This window comes from Leopardus geoffroyi, chromosome B1, assembly GCF_018350155.1.
Source record: "Leopardus geoffroyi isolate Oge1 chromosome B1, O.geoffroyi_Oge1_pat1.0, whole genome shotgun sequence".
Taxonomy (NCBI): domain Eukaryota; kingdom Metazoa; phylum Chordata; class Mammalia; order Carnivora; family Felidae; genus Leopardus; species Leopardus geoffroyi.
In genome coordinates, this window is record NC_059327.1 from 178,425,844 (window position 1) to 178,427,813 (window position 1,970).

Consider the following 1,970-nt stretch of genomic DNA (forward strand, 5'->3'; position numbering starts at 1 on the left):
ATCACAATGCTCTGAAACTTGAAATCAACCACAAGAAAAAATTTGAAAACCCTCAAATATATGGAGGTTAAAAAATATCCTACTAAAGAATGAATATGTTAAAGAGGAAATTAAAGAAGAAATTTAAAAATACATGGAAGCAAGTAAAAATGACAATACAATAGTCCAAACAAACCCTTTGGGATGCAGAAGGCGTTTCTAAGAGGAAAGTACTTTGCAATTCAGGCCTATCTTAAGAACCCAGAAAGTTTCCAAATGTGCAACCTAAACATACACCTAAAAGATCTAGAAAAGGAAGAACAAACTAAAGCCTAAAGCCAGCAGAATAATGGGAATAATAAAGATTAGAGCAAAAATAAATGACATATAAACAAAGAAACAAACAAAACAGTAGAATAGACAAAATAAACTAAAAGATGTTTTGTTTAAAGAATAAACAAAATGGGCGCCTGGGTGGCGCAGTCGGTTAAGCGTCCGACTTCAGCCAGGTCACGATCTCGCGGTCCGTGAGTTCGAGCCCCGCGTCAGGCTCTGGGCTGATGGCTCGGAGCCTGGAGCCTGTTTCCGATTCTGTGTCTCCCGCTCTCTGCCCCTCCCCCGTTCATGCTCTGTCTCTCTCTGTCCCAAAAATAAATAAACGTTGAAAAAAAAATTAAAAAAAAAAGAATAAACAAAATTGATAACCCCTGGCCAGACCCCTCAAAAGAAAAGATAGAGAACTCAAATAGATAAAATAATGAACAGAAGAGGAGAGATCACAAAAACCATGAGATAGGAATAAACCTAACCAAAGAGGTAAAAGATCCATACTCTGAAAACTGTCCAAAGCTTATGAAAGAAAATGAAGATGGCACAAAGAAATGGAGAAGCATTTATGCTCATCGATTAGAAGAACACTGTTAAAATGACCATACTACTCAAAGCAATCTACACATTCAGTGCAATCTCTATCCAAATAACACCAGTATTCTTCACAGAGCTAGAACCAACAATCCTAAAATTTGTATGGACCCAGAAAAGATCCAAACAGCCAAGGTAATGTTGAAAAAGAAAACCAAATCTGGGGGTGTCACAATTCAGGACTCAAGCTATATTACAAAGTTGTACTCATCAAGACAGTATGGTCCTGGCACAAAAACACATAGATCTGTGGAACAGAATAGAGAACCCAGAAATGTACCCACAAATGTATGGCCAACGAATCTTTGACAAAGAAGGAAACAATACCCAATGGAAAAAAGAAAGTCTCTTCAGCAAATGGTGCTGGGAAAAATGGACACAACTTGCAGAAGAATGAACCTGGACAACTTTCTTACACGTACACAAAAATAAACCCAAAATAGATGAAAGACCTAAATGTGAGACAAGAAACCATCAAACTCCTAGAGGGGAAAACAGGTAGCAACATTTTTGACCTCGGTCACAGAAACTTCTTACTAGACGTATCTCCAGAGACAAGGGAAACAAAAACAAAAATGAATTATTGGGACCTTATCAAGATAAAAAGCTTCTGCACAGCAAAAGAAACAATCAACAAAACTAAAAGGCAACCGAAGGGATGGGAGGTGTTTTCAAATGACGTATCTCATAAAGGGTTAGTGTCCAAAATCTATAAAGAAGTTACCAAACTCAACACCCAAAAAACAAATAACCCAGTTAATAAATGGTTAAAAGACATGAATAGACACGTTTCTAGTAACAAACTATAGAAATGACCCCTGAAAGTATAGTCTTTGACACTTTTCTACAAAATACATCCAGATGGCTAACAGACACATGAAAATTTGTTCACCATCATTCTTCATCAGGGATATACAAATCAAAACTACAATGACATACCTTCTACCTCACACCTGTCAGAAAGGCTAAAATGAACAATACAGGAAACAACAGATGTTGGTGAGGATATGAAGAAAGGGGAACAGTGATGCACTGTTGGTGGGAATGCAAACCAGTGCAGCCACTCTAGA

General features: G+C 37.5%; 1 pseudogene; it reads right to left on the reverse strand.

The window, feature by feature from the left end:
• Positions 1-1,650: 1,650 nt before the first annotated feature.
• LOC123596666 lies at positions 1,651-1,734 on the reverse strand (annotated as a pseudogene).
• Positions 1,735-1,970: the final 236 nt, after the last annotated feature.